General features: G+C 38.3%; 1 protein-coding gene across 5 annotated transcripts in view; it reads right to left on the bottom strand.

Annotated features, from left to right (window-relative positions):
• LOC136847840 (rho guanine nucleotide exchange factor 10) overlaps window positions 1-14,015 on the bottom strand; it is a 94,714-nt gene extending 80,699 nt beyond the window's left edge. The window contains exon 1 of one of the 5 annotated variants that reach the window (XM_067119805.1): window positions 13,961-14,015. The gene's annotated coding sequence lies outside the window, so the exon portion shown is untranslated. Of the gene's footprint in view, window positions 1-13,820 lie in introns of all 5 variants that reach the window. The other 4 variants (XM_067119802.1, XM_067119801.1, XM_067119803.1 and 1 more) reach the window with 4 other exon arrangements.
• Between the last annotated feature and the right edge of the window lie 1,109 nt (window positions 14,016-15,124).

Below are 15,124 nucleotides of genomic sequence, written 5' to 3'. Positions count from 1 at the left end.
CTGAAAGCCTAGGAAGCAAAGACTATGGCGGAAATTCCCTAGTGAAATCATTCCTAAGGACAACAGCCAATCAGGAAATCATTCGGAAACTCCCTACTGAAATAATTACTATGGCAAAGAGCCAATCACGAAATCATCCAGTGGTGCTCTAGAATAGAACAGAATATAGACTTTAGGCCAAAGGCCATGGGTTAGGACCTATGAGGCCAAATACGCTGAAAGGGAAACTGACAGCAAGAAGGTTTGAAAGGTGTAACAGGGGGGAAACCTCGCAGTTGCACTGCGAAATAATTGTTAGAGAAGGTGGAAAGTTAGATGGAAGAATGAGAATATGAAAGGAGGTCCAGTAAAAGGAATGAAAGGGGGTGCAGCTCGGGGCCGAAGGGACGCTGCAAATGCCCTCAAAGTAATGCCTACAGTGTACCAGTTGAGGTGCACTGACGGCACTACCCCACTACGGGATCTAATGGTACTCTGTCCAATGGCGGTCTAAAAGTCTAAATCATGGATAATAATGCTGGGGAAAAGATGGTAACTAACATCCACTCCAAACAGTAACGATTTATGACAATGTTATGCGTGAAATGTTACCAGGCAACATCCAGAAAGAACAAAACTGCAACAACAGAAAACTACAGCCTTGCGAACTCTTTCATTAATATTCAACAATAACCGTCACACTTTGTACCGTGATACATCTGGCTGTGAGAATTTGTTATAAGGTAGCAGAGAGTAAAATACCTTATGTTTCCGTCAAATAGGTTAAAGCAGTGCTATTCAGATAAATGGAAAGATAATAACATGCAATTTAAAATTACGAAGGAAACAAGAACAGTATACTTATCGTAGACGATAGTTGAATTGAACTGAATATACAATTTAGGCTAAAGGCCAAGCACTGGGACCTATGAGGCCATTCAGCGCTGAAACGGAAATTGAAAGTAAAAGGTTTGAAAGGTGTAACAGTAGTAAAACCTCGCAGTTGCACCAAGAATCAACTGTTTGGAGAGGGTGGAAGATGGGAGAGAGAATATGAAAGGAGGTACAGTAAAAGGAACGAAAGGGGTTGCAGCTAGGGGCCGAAGGCACACTGCAAAGAACCTTAAGTAATGCCTACAGTGCACCGCATGAGGTGCACTGATGGCGATAGCTGCATTGGCAATATAGGCCTAGATGATAAAATTATATTCAAAGGTTCCAGATGTGCCACAGATATTAAGGCTTAAACAAATCAATATATACAGCAGCCGGTAAACTATACCATTCTTCCTGGAATGCCCCAACAATTCAAATCAAGAAATAAAGAACAAATAAGGACGATGACAATGTCCTGATAACCTACCAAACAAGTTACACTCTCTAATGAACCTCTCCAACATTCCTTCACCAACAGTCTCCACCATAAGAGCCCCAGCCTCAAGAGCGTACAGGGGCATAGCACAAGTCCAAAAACATCTGGATGTTAAGTGTACGTTATTGTAGTAAAATGTTCCGTACATCAGTAACCACAAGTACACAGAGGCATTCTCCTGGTGAACAACATCAGGTCAAATCTCAGCAGTTTTTAGTTTTCTGTAAAAGAAAACTATTGTGCCGGCTTTGTCTCTCCGTCCGCAATTTTTCTGCCCGCCCTCAGATCTTAAAAACTACTGAGGCTAGAGGGCTACAAATTGTTATGTTGATCATCCACCCTCCAATCATCAAACATGCCAATCTGCAGCCCTCTAGCTTCAATACGACAGGCCACCACCGGCCCGTGGTTAAAGATTCACGGGCGGCGTCTCATACAGCATTATACCGAGACCACCGAAAGCTAGATCAATTTTCGGTGACCTTGATAATGCAATGTACAGAAAACTCGATTGCGCCGAAGAAACTTCGGTGCATTTTTTTACTTGTTTGCTTATGAAATCCAAAAAATGCCTGGTGTATGGCCTCCTTGTTTCTCTAGGTTTCAGTGTCTGAAACAGCTGTAGGCATTATGTAATAAATGAAGCAACATAGCCGTAATTTTCATTTTTATCTTCATAGCTTTAGTCTTAAGGAGGAGGGGGAGAGATATGAGATATTAGAGAAAAGGTATCTTTAAAGTAAAAGACACCACTTGTAGGCCTACATCAGTATTCAGTAATAACTGCCTATCAGGAAGACTTTGTCCAAAGGGTGGCTTAAGAAAGTTTTAGCCTTCCAGTTCTGATCAAGTATTCTCAAGTGAGGTTGCTGCCCCATACCCTGTCCAGCGGCTTGTAACATTTATCGGTTTACCCATAAAAGTGCTGATAGAATACTGGTTTGAATAGATGATAAAATTTTAAATAAAATTTTATCATCTACATTTTTACTATTGAAGGTCAAAAGATCATGAGGGCATGTAACCTTAAAATGAAAAAATTTTTTTAACAACATTCATTCTCTCTCTCTCTCTCTCTCTCTCTCTCTCTCTCTCTCTCTCTCTCTCTCTCTCTCTCTCTCTCTCTCTCTCTAAATTAAAAACTTGGATTGTATTTCCTAGCGTTCAATGAAACAAATAAAACCCAAGAAAAATCAAAGACATGAAAATGAACAACTGAGCTTTCAATATTGTGTTTGCTTTATTTGTGTGCTCATTTTTGCAAGGGCAGAAAACTCCATAAAACAAAAATAAAAAGAATATAAATTATTATCTAAAATTTTATCTTCTCAACAAGTCCCGGGAGGAATCGTTTTAATACTTGCTCCTAACTGCTTTCAGAACAAGCTTCCGGGTTTGTCCAGTTCAAAATCTGGACCCTGGGGTTTCATGTGGCAAGGAAGGAAATCCAGATATCACTAAATAAAGCAGATGATCTCAACTCGAGATAATATCAGTTAATAGCCTCCTCGATACCTACGGAATACGGATGCAATTTAGACCGATATTGCATCACTTCCGAGAATGCCAAGTTGGTCAACATACCGCTTGTTATGATTCACGAGACGTCAACCAAAACATGAGCGATTAGCTTTTGCTTCCAACAAGGACTGTTCACTGCTGAGGAAACAAATCCTGACGCATCGTGCGTGGGATGTTAGCTGTTACAGAAAGAATATTAAATGCTAGTGTAAAGCTGCTGGACCAGATAACAGGAAGAGAACGATGCGTGGAATGGCGGAGTGTTATGAGGTGGTTCGGTCATATGGAAAGAACGGGGGTGTTAAAATAAGGTGTAGGAGAAATTTACCTAAAAGTAACAGGACAGATTGCGTGGAAGGGGTATTGGAAAGGAAAGGCTCTTAAACTCAGAAGGCAATAAGTTGGTGAAAGACAGGCGAATGGCGCAGAGCACATAATATTAAGGGCTCAATGTTTTGTTGGTGGACCTTTTTAGGAGCATGAAACAGCTTATAAAGTGGAATTTTCAATACAGGTGTTCCACCCAATTTTGCAATTCAGTTTGAATGTGGCAGTGACAACTGTCTTGTTTTTCTGGAGCCACTCCCTGGTAAGGAAAATCCCTTAATGCTTCTATCTACCAATCTCTCTCTCTCTCTCTACATACACACATTACATATACAGTATATGTATATATATATATATATATATATATATATATATATATATATATATATATATATATATACACACACATGCACATATATATACATATATTTATATATCAGTTTTACCAGCTATATAATTATTTGTAATATCCAAAATGACCTCTTAACGCCTCGATTTCGTCACATATTCTGGACACGCTTGTCACTACAAAGCCTTCAACCCGATCTCCTGGCGCGCACTGGCTCGGGGAGAATTGGATTGAATTGCGCCTCGTGAGAAACTCGTTCAGCGAAAGGGGTAGCATCAGTAGAAGCTACATGTAGCCTACACACAGCGCCCAAAAAGGTACACACACAGCCCAAAAGGGTATACAAAGCACCCAATAGGGTTGAGTGGTTGAGTCACATAGTGGAAAACCACCCGTCATTATCACTAGGCTTTTAAAACATTAAAGATACACATAGGCCTACCTGCACTTAATATTAATATCAGTAATACTCGTATACAAGACAGCAGTAACAATGATACAGGTCTTAACGTAGGCAACAGTACTATAACGACGACTGCTGCTACTACTAATAATAATAATAGTGGAAATAAACTTGATACTTGCTTAACATAATCTCACTCCACTCCCATGCGCGCATGATCGAATCTCCTTACTGGGAGTTGGACTCATTTCAGATTCAATCAAGACTTTGGAGTGACAAGCGTATCTAAAAGGCGTGAAGAACTCCAGGAGTTAAAATGTCATTGTAGTTATTAGAAATTCATATACATATATATATATATATATATATATATATATATATATATCTATATATATATAATCAAGCAACAGATATCGTTTAATATCCACTTAAGGTGTAGTGAATTAGATATTAAACGGTATTTGTGGCTTAATATTTAAACATAAAGTCACGCTTGTATAAGTGAGATATATGTATACATATACCTAAAGTTTTACTTCAAAAAAGAAAATGTATCATTAACAGCAAAAATCCAGCAAACACCTTTTTATCAAAGTAAGCGTAAATAAATATTTATGGATGAACAGAATTCGGGATCTTGCAATAATCCATTATACTTGCAAGAGAACTCCGTTGGACGATGGATGACTGCACGATAATTGTTGCAAGCTGTATGCATAAAATATGAAGACGAAAAAATGTACAATGGATAATTTTTAGCGCATCAGACAGGTATAGTGTTCCTATGCGTGGTGAAGATACACAGGATATGAGTATAACAGTGGCATGTACAGTATATAAATATCACTGTTTATGGTGTGCTTTTCCTTGGGTAAAATCTCCCCTGACAACACTGCACCACTCGAATGTGTGTGTGTGTGTGTGTGTGTGTGTGTGTGTGTGTGTGTGTGTGTGTGAATTCTTGGTCCTCCCAGAACTTGAATATTTCAAGTTTATCTTTCCTTGTGATTACCGTTGCAATTCAAGGAATCAATATTTGTACGGCGTTGTTAACGAAACTTACTCGCATTTTTTTTCACTATTAAAGGCATAAAATGTTGTATTTTATACCAGTTATAAATAATCATTCAATCTATTTTTCTACTATTTTACATCATATATATACAAAAATATAAGTACATATTTTATATATACATATATATAAATATTATATATATAAATGTAATACTCGATGAATTTTCTGAGTGTCCTCATGAATGATAAACTATTCGTAATTGGCAAGTCAAAAATAAAATGCAATATATATGCCCTAGATACTCCCTCTTCATATGTACAATAATAATATTATAAATTATAATATATATCGTTCTGAGATAACGATATTGTTTAGCACTAAACTCGAGTTGTCACGAACAAAGTCAGTGTACGGAGGCCATGCTAATCTCAATAGCCTCACTTAAAACAGTAAAACCGTTCGCAAACCGTTGTGGAAACCTACGAACCGAGATCATTAGAGTAACAGATACGAATAGCCTAACTACAAGAAACTGCGCAGCGAGTAGTGTAGGCTGATGTGCAGGAAATAATTCTGGTCGGTCGGAAAAAATAAGGGAAGATGATTAGGAGTAATCGCGGGCACAATTATCAATCCCAAGGATCAGGATCCATACGACGGAAACTTTCGATTTCTACCTCATACAATGTGTTAGTCTCAGTATCTGTAGACTCAAGATGACGTCATCCCCTCCTCCATGGATTTGGATAAAACAAGGAAGTTAGGCTACACTGAGCTTCGTCAAAATTGCTGAGAGATATCACCTCTTATTGCGACTTGTCTGATGTTTACCGAAATTATCTGAAGGTTCGATATATCGTAATAACGACATGTTGACGAATTTAAAAACCGTAAGTGAACAGTCATATGTAGACCGAAGAACGCAAGGTACGAGTACACAGAGAAGTGGAGAGAACGTCACCTCAAGTCACCAGAAGTACTGCGCGGTTTGCTCTTACAGTAGAGAGGGAAGATGGAGATTGTTATGGTGGCCATGGTGGGGGATTTTGGTGGTAGGGTGGGCTTACACGTTCAGTATTAAGGTGGGTGGACGGCCTCAAGGTCAAGCTTCTCTCTCTCTCCCCCCCTTACACACACACACACACACACACACACACAGGGAGAACCTTCCATGACCATGATCCATCCAACCGCAGCAACTAACAACCGTTACGTCACCCACCATCCGAGCGCACCTTAATAACGAACTTAAACACACCCACAGACCGACCCCTCAAAAGAAAAGCAAGGTGGAACTAACGCTGAACCAAGCATCTCGAGATTCTCGACCCTAACCCGAGGGCGAAATGCACTGATGATGACCAATCAAAATATTTGAAAATAGCTGCAGCCGAAGCTGAGCTTGAAAGAAAACGTAGTGCGTATGAGGCAGATAGCCCCGGGCTTATTCCAGCACTCACAGCGAGAGAGAGAGAGAGAGAGAGAGAGAGAGAGAGAGAGAGAGAGAGAGAGAGAGAGAGAGAGAGGAGGTGAATCATGTTTTGTGAACGCGCCTTCTGCTGCTGCCGCCAACTCTCATACACCTGCCTGTCTCTACGTGGCCAGGTTCTCTGACGTTACGTCCGTTGGAAAAGCTCAGTGCAAAACCCGAAGGAATACGGTAATAGTCGTCATAACTGAACTTGGGAGCAATTAGGGCTATGATGAGCCGGTAAATATAATACTCGAAAGCACTACGAGGGATTCGGGTTCTTTCAACTGCGTCTTACGAGAGAAGAAAAATCGGGAATCCCTCTAAGGTCGCCCACTTGTGGCGGAATGAGGAAGAAATTCGAGAGTGATCGCCTGAAGTACTCTCTATACATGACATTCAATATACCATAACAAATGAGAGGGAGGGAGGGGGGGGTCCATACGCCTAACTGAGGTAGGCTAACTTTTTTTTTTAAGTAATACAGCGCACTAAGTTACATATTTTAACGTCTAGATTCAGTAAACCATTATTATATTCAATCACCGATCTCACAATCGTTACTTTCCACACAGTGCTTTACACATAATGATGAGTACCGTACGATAATTTGACGTAAGCCAGTGACTATACAAATTACTACACATAACCTAACAAGGATTTTCTTAGCGGCCAAGTCAAAATTTATAGGGGGCAAAAGATTTAGAAGACCACGAGTTAACAAAAGAATAAAATTGTAAGGCCTAAATGTTATTATTTCAATAGTACAAATGCTAATAACTAAAGGCACTGCTACTTCTAAAAACAGGAAAAAAATATAAAATAAAAAAAAAATTCACGGAGCTTTTTGTATGAAAACTTTACCTGCTGGGGCTTAAGAACTCCGTGAATTGTTACCAGGAATCTGACGAAGTAAGGCAATAATTTTATGGCAGTTCGCCTCCTTGAAAAGGAGAAGTGAGTGAAATGCTGCGTCGCCCGAAACAAATGACGTCAAAAACAGGACTTAGGGAATCCTGAAGAAGAAATTAAACTGTAACAACCGGTTTCTGGTCTCCTCACAGGGTGGTAAAAGCTGTCCATGGGAGGGCGCTCCAACGGTTGAAGGAGAGTTCTCATATGATAGCAGTTACTTTGTACATCAAATAGGTTAAATAAGTACGAGACTAGTTCTTACCCTTCAAATTTTCAGTTACAAAATACATAGGCTTAGCACGTTTCCAAGTAACTGATATACAATTTTTTGTAAGGGTTAGTACGTCATCAGTAGATGTGAACAAGGAAATGCCATCAAATATTCCACGAACTGTGGTGGATACAACGTAGTATTCACGGCCATCAACCTTGATTCTCTTCATTACCAAGGCACACCAAACCCAAGGTAGTGTGCATGAAATTTCTCTTTCTTCAGGCCCAATAAAAATACACTCACAGGACTTTCTAACATTGGGCATATTCTGATCTCGTCTACACCGTTTGCCAATTAGGGAAGGCTATACATATTTTATTCACAACATGCCTTACAATTTTTTAAATGACCTTTAAGAAATATCATCTGTCTCAGCCTAGAACGCAGTAATGAAAATCCGTATAAAAAATTCTGTCTCAGCCCAGAACGCAGTAATGAAAATCCGTATTAAAAAAATCTGTCTCAGCCTAGAAGGCTGTAATGAAAATCCGTATTAAAAATATCTGTCTCAGCCTAGAATGCTGTAATGAAAATCCGTATAAAAAATACGTTAATTATGGCCCTGAATACTTGATTTAATAACAATCTTACACATCCAAAGCAACCTAAACCTTGAAGCCGATTCCTAAATCATAAATGTGATTTTTGTCAACATCCTGCGTATAAATTCATGGAAGCGTAACATTCAACGTGTGTATAAGTAAGAGGAGGAAAGGTGAGCTGAAGAAGCGACTAAAAGCAAAGGGGTGGAGTACTCCAACACCACTGAGGTCATCATGGATGAAGGTGTGGTCTGGGGGCTGAATATCCATGCATACAAAAACCATTCTGCCATGTACTATACTATATCCAGTACCCTTCAATTATTCATGTGACATATTGCACCCCTAAGTCACCTTAATGACTTCGCAATGATGGGGCAGCAAACTGGCACGTTTCATGTTTATTTAGTTTCTCTTGCAACCACAATGACGATAACTATATTTGTCAATTTAAACAAGGCGCTTAGCATAGTCCTTTGACTCCAAGGCATCCTGTGTTATATTTGGATACTTCATTCCTTGGCACACATGTTAGCTTACTCCTCTGCATTCAGATTTTCCAAGATTATACCACATATACCACATAATACTAGATATACAGCTTATGCCAACAGTCGCCTTTCCTTCTGTGAAGTTCAATATCAGTTCTCTATGAAGCTTTGTTCCTACTGTGACCAAACTGAGGAGTGATCTTAATCCTGTTGTTGAATCGCTGGACTTTCAAAGTTCAAACTTCATGGTGTATTTGTTATTTGTCTCATTTATTTCACTTTTTTATTTATCATATTTGTTTTTCGTTGCTATTTCTCTTTTATACAGTTTAATTATCAATTTGATTTTCTGCACTAGGCTGCTTTCCCTGTTGGGGTCCTTGAGCTTGTAGCATTTAGCCTTTCCAACTAGGATTGCAGTTTGGTTAGTAATAATATCACCAAATAATATTACAAGAACTAATAAGGGGATTGCAAGTCAGCTTTGGTATTCTATAAAACTATTGTTTGTTTAACTGATAAAGAGCTCAAACATATTTCTGCCATCAAACTAAACCAAGTTAAAGGTTGTAGCCTTGCTTGGGGCCAAAATCTGTAAGTTTACTGGCCCTCTGACCACTGTGCCTTAGCGATGGACATCTCAATACTAATATTGAAAAACTGCATGACTCAAGCATTTTTCCAGCAGGGCAATATGACTTTGCAACAAAAAACACCTGAGGTAACAGCTAACCACCATTCCATACAGTCATTTAAAGAAACTATCAGAAATTTTAGCGCGTTCAGTTCTAAGAAAAACTGCCAAAAGACTGACTAATGATCAACCTTGGCTTTATGATTCATGGAGATGAGCATATCATGACAAACAGACGCAGTTCAACATATGGAAAGATAATAATACCACTTTGAACAGCTAAAACTTTACTTACACTTGTTAGGAAGAAAGGAAGTTACATATTTGCCCAAAAAATTAATACTTGAAAACAAAGCCACACAAAATGAATCGGTTCAGCTTGAATGAACCAGCTTGAAAAACACAACCTTTGGGACTGTGAAGTGAATAAAGTATTAGTAATGAAAATGTTGGGCAAGAAGTTCACGAGTGAAAAAGGAAAGGATGTAGGTGGAATTTACAAAGCTACAGACAGCTTATTAGGAGAGAATTATAAACATTCCAGTGCAGACAGGTTGAGGATGTATTGCGTTCAAGGTGATTTACTGAGAGCAATTACAAGTTCTGTGTACCTCTGAGAGCAGCTAGACAAAGGACGAGATATGTAGAGTAAGAAATAACACAATTAGGGGAATTACTATACAAGTTGCATATATATGGCCTATATAAAAGGGTGATGACCGGAACATGAAGATGGCTTAAGACATGTCCTTCTCACCATCCCATGGCGAAGAGTATATGCGATAATGTCAGCTAGGCTCCTCTAGGCACCAGAAGAGTTGGATGGCCCTGACCTGCTTGGATGATAACTATGAGACAGGAGTCTGGAGATGAGTGGAGATATGAGGAGGTATAACCATGAGAAACGTTACAGGGCCGAAATTTCACAGAGGCCCTTTCGCAGGAGATGATGATGATGATGATGGTGATGATGATGATGGATCAAAGGCGCTTTAAAATAGGTTAGGTCAGTAACGTGTTGGTGGAAAGTGTGTGCAGTTCAGAATTTTGTGCGGAAGAAAGACAGGTACTGAAACGGAAGTACCTTTACATCTAAAAAGCGCAGGGTGCTTGGAAGATAGTACATCTTATGTAGGAAAATTAGCAGCATATACATACATACATACATACATACATACATACATACATACATACACATATACATATATATATATATATATATATATATATATATATATATATATATATATATATATATATATATAATGAGCAAGTGCGTGTGGCAAGCGTATAACTGAGCAGAAAATATATACAAACACAAATATGACCAAGTTCACTAACACCTATTTCATCAAGTACTGCAGTCACAAAGATAACGAAATTCCACAGACTAAAAATGAACGTAAAAGAAGCCTAACACTTTCGTTATAAACATCTTCTGTCCGAGCAACCTACAAAAATGTGTGCCATTCAAGGAAATATCTAATACCACCCCTTGACTTGAATTCTGAATGCCATCATCAAGAGACGCATTACCGAATAATTACCTACAATTAATGGCCTCAGTAACCTCGCAACTTCACAGAACTACAAACACGGGAACCCATTCCTCTTTAACAGGTACGGATTGTAGGATAAACACGATCACGTGAATTCCGAAATAGAAGTTTAATCCTGAAATGCCCAATAATTATGCAATACGAAGCAGGGGTCTAGGGCAAATTTATAAAAGGCAGTTTCTTGTCATTTATCTCTTTTTTTCTATCAACATTTTCTTATTTAGGAATATTATCTTGGGCTTCATACAGAATTTCTTCAAATAAAAGGTATATCAATCCAAGAGAGCAGAGAATTTAACAGCTCATTTCACACTATAATCTGTCATCTTGCATCTTAAAAATAAGAAACATTACGCATCTCTCTCTCTCTCTCTCTCTCTCTCTCACACATAAACTCAGACAAATAAAAAACACGAAAGCAGCCGAATCATACAGAATTTCTTCAAATGAAAGGTACATATCAATCCAGAAGCTCCAAGAGGAGCAGAGAATTAAACAACTCATTTTACACTGTAATTTGTCATCTTGCATCTTGAAAATATGAAACATTAGGAGTCCTCTCTCTCTCTCTCTCTCTCTCTCTCTCTCTCTCTAACCCATAAACTCAGACAAATAAAAAACATGAAAACAGCCGAATCATGAATGAACACTACTAACACAGCACAAGTGAAGCAGCAAGCAAGTCTTAGTGCCGCCATAGCCCGCGAAAGGACGACTCCAGGAAAAAAGTAGGTTACTTGCAAGACAGACGTCATTAAGCCGTGCTACGCAGTCACGCACAGACAGCACATACAGACATACACACATACATACAAAAGGATTCAGGGAAAGAAATATTAATAAAAGTTTACTAGAATATCAGGTTACAAGCGGGTCGATTCACCTGCTGTACGAGTCACTTGTCTTGTGTCTTGCAAAACAAATACCAAGAAAATATTCATGAATGAATATCTATACCCTGATTTGCCAAAGGGCGCTGGAAAGGTCAAGCTGGGTAAGTCACTCGTTATTTGAACACAATAAGAACAAGGTTGAATGTGTCACACACAGAGAATGAAATGCTGAACTGCAATGAACTGATATACGATACATATGAGTATTTATATAGGCAAAGATATACATTTTTAAAAATTTTCAAGCGTAGCAAACATGTACAGTATATATACTGAAACAAAATAATTTCAATGCAAACCCGTCTGCTCCCCATTACACCCGACTAATTAGCCTGCCCAATTACCCATTTACCCAATTCCTAATGAATTCCCATTTCTATTCCCATTCCCATCCGTTTGCACACGGAAAATATATACGCGACAAGCACCTTGGCGTGACAGCTGTCATCACTCCCACCCCATGCGTCACTCAGTACCAAGAAACAATAATCACTAGGACCAACCACCGGTAACAGAACAGACTAAATGAAAAAGGAAGACGAGAGTTCCATGGGAATGATATACTCAGAATGAACTCAGCCATTAGAACCAGACATGCGCAAATGCAGCGCTTCCCGGTTGAAGATTATACGCACAGTGGGTTGCTGATGTACGGGGCGTGTGGGGCGTTTACATCAAGTTAAAATGGAAAAGAGCATCCAATATTAACGTTCAATTATCGTTAATTAAACATTAAATAACAAAGATGAACACGACCTACAACTTGGAAGGAAATGACAAGTAAGGGCTGCCGGTACACACTAGAAACGGAGAAGGTCAACTTTCACAGACGCAGACATGACCTCTCTCTCTCTCTCTCTCTCTCTCTCTCTCTCTCTCTCTCGCCAGTGGAAGGTATTCTGGCCGAAGGATAATTCGCTCCTTCACCAATGCCTTTCATACCATTTTAAAAATGCATTTATAGCAGTCAAGAAAATTTGTTAAACTATTGTACATCTGCCTCTTACATTATTCATTTACAATTAATGTAACAAAGAAAATATCATTTAATATACGTCCTGAAATAAATGTAAATTTTTCTCTTCAATTATGATATATATATATATATATATATATATATATATATATATATATATATATATATATATATATATATATATATATATATATATATATAATATATAACTATATATATACATACACACACACTGTTTTACAGATGACTTTCAAACTAAAAGGTAACTTTTCAACAAACCCACTCTTCATATACCACAAATTACCACACAAGTTCTAACAAGCAATACACTTCCCAAATAGAATAATACAATAATATACATACCACAAACTCAAATGAACTTCAAAACGTCTTGATAAATCTTGGAAACAATAAAAACCGAAATACAAAAGTAAAAACATCCGAATGATAAACTAAGCAGACTTAACCAGCAACTGCGTTATAGTAGTTGCGCTAGAAGGCGAGAGGAAAGCTGGTTAGCAGCTTGGTTAGCAGGATGTGGGGAAGAAGTTCGAACTTCCCCGAAGTGTTTCACTGAGAACCAAACTTTAAATAAGTTTCACGAGCAACCAATAATGGTTTTCGGTTCCTCTCGGAGTTTTTGGTCAATGAGGTGTCTCCGTATGAACGGAGAAAGCGTGTCTCTTGATGGACGTCGATAAATAAACAAACACACGGGCTGTCACATAGTAAACTTCATTACAATGAACAGAAACTGGCACGGTTTAACTTCACTTTCTTTGCTCCAGCTTCAAGTTTCATATACACAACTTAACTGGTTTAAAGTTCCAGCTGTTGTGGACAGACGCCGAGGCACAACGCATATATATCGTTTCCATTAAAAAAAAAAAAAAACGAATTGGATATAATGATGGATAGTCATCCTCTATCAACAAAAACTGAAAATCAAAATTTAAAAAAAAACTACAATCTGAAACGATTTCATCCACACCCAGCATAAGCGTATGTTTCCTTCTACGAATTTCAAAAGTTCGCATACCACATTCGACACACTCGAGTCACTGTTAAAAAACGACTAAAATTCACTAATTCACACTACCATACAGCTACCACCATCCACGATGCATCACCAATGACGAAGAACACACAAGACGCCCATGAGGGCGCGAACAGTACGCGAAAAAGCTGGCGTTCGAGAGCTGAAAAGAGCCTAAACCAGCGGCCGAAGTCCTCACTCACTGCCGGACACTGCTTTTACTGAATGAGTCGAGTCTCCGACCGAGAGAGACTCGGAGTGTTGGAGTTCAGAGTCAAACCCCGCGCGGTGCCGCCCTACCACCACCGTGGAACAAGATGGGAGATGTGGGCAGGCGCCGCTAAAAAGCCAGATGGGTGGATAACTCGGAGCTAACCTAACTCTCTCTCTCTCTCTCTCTCTCTCTCTCTCTTCTCTCCATATATATATATATATATATATATATATATATATATATATATATATATATATATATATATATATATATATATATATATATATATATATATATATATATATATATATATATATACATATATATATATATATATATAAATATGTATACAAACACATACTTACATACATACATAAATGCATTTATATGTGTATGTATGTATATGTGTATATATATACACAGTTATATATATATGTATTATATATATATATTGTAATGGCCATTTGGACGACCTCAATTCCATTTCATCCTAATATCTTTATATACGCTTATCCCGGTTTTGGATATCACAATGGTAAGGATGCTCTGCAACAGCTTTAGTAAATATATGAATGAACTCAAAAATTTCTCATCTTCCTTGGTGGTGCAGATTACGTAATTACCTCAGCATTTTCAACCAGTGTTGGATTAAATCTTACCCAGGATGGTAAGTGTCTTACTATCATTTCCCTTGGGATTTCGAAGCTTTTGGAAGAGGTGTAACTAAAAATATAAACAACAGAGACCGCTGCTGCCATTGTAATACAAATGTAACCAATAAAATTAGTCTGACACAAAGAAGTGTTGTCTCAATGGCTTTGCAATATCTTTATGGATGAAGTGATGTGAGTGAGAAGTCACAGAAAGGACAATGCATGTAGATGCAAAGCTTTTATCATACAAAAATGAGACATGACTTGCAGATGATACGATACTTATCAGGGACAGTGAAGCAATACTGCAGAAGGTAATGAGTCCAGAGTGTTTGCAACATAAGACATCTGCAAGTACAGCAATTGTGGGCAAGAATGCTGATATGAAAGTAAACAGATCTCAAGATGGTGCTAAAGCTGGGTTTGGATGATATGAAAGGGTGGTTGAGCTATGTGATTTAAATGCAAAGGTAAGTGACATTGAAAAAGATGATGATGTT

Source organism: Macrobrachium rosenbergii, chromosome 17 (genome assembly GCF_040412425.1).
Source record: "Macrobrachium rosenbergii isolate ZJJX-2024 chromosome 17, ASM4041242v1, whole genome shotgun sequence".
Classification (NCBI taxonomy): domain Eukaryota; kingdom Metazoa; phylum Arthropoda; class Malacostraca; order Decapoda; family Palaemonidae; genus Macrobrachium; species Macrobrachium rosenbergii.
The sequence above is the reverse complement of the archived record's forward strand: the minus strand, read 5'-3'. Positions and strand labels throughout refer to the sequence as shown.